The sequence below is a fragment of the Podarcis muralis genome, chromosome 12 (genome assembly GCF_964188315.1).
Source record: "Podarcis muralis chromosome 12, rPodMur119.hap1.1, whole genome shotgun sequence".
NCBI classification, from domain to species: domain Eukaryota; kingdom Metazoa; phylum Chordata; class Lepidosauria; order Squamata; family Lacertidae; genus Podarcis; species Podarcis muralis.
The window spans coordinates 50389526-50390105 of record NC_135666.1 but is presented as its reverse complement, the minus strand read 5'-3'; positions in this window follow the sequence as shown (position 1 = coordinate 50390105).

Below are 580 nucleotides of genomic sequence, written 5' to 3'. Positions count from 1 at the left end.
TCGGAGCACCCAAACCAGCCTGGCTTTTCGCGAGCTTTTGTTTCTGCCTTTCGCTCCGCCTCTTCTCCATCTTCGCAGAACTGGGAGGAGGAGTCCCAGGCTGGCGTCCCCTCCAAAGGCCACGTGGGGAAAGACCTCCCCACCGACCTCATCGGGTGGTGAGACTTTGCAGGAATTTTTTTTTTTGGGGGGGGTGACCTAAATCCCCAAAAATTTATTGATCCCTAACTGCCATCATTTTCCCGGTAGTGATGTATGGAAGTGAGAGCTGGACCATAAAGAAGGCTGATCACCAAAGAATTGATGCTTTTGAATTATGGTGCTGGAGGAGACTCTTGAGAGTCCCATGGACTGCAAGAAGATCAAACCTCTCAATTCTGAAGGAAATCAGCCCTGAGTGCTCACTGGAAGGACAGATCCTGAAGCTGAGGCTCCAATACTTTGGCCACCTCATGAGAAGAGAAGACTCCCTGGAAAAGACCCTGATGTTGGGAAAGATGGAGGGCACAAGGAGAAGGGGACGACAGAGGACGAGATGGTTGGACAGTGTTCTCGAAGCTACCAGCATGAGCTTGACCAT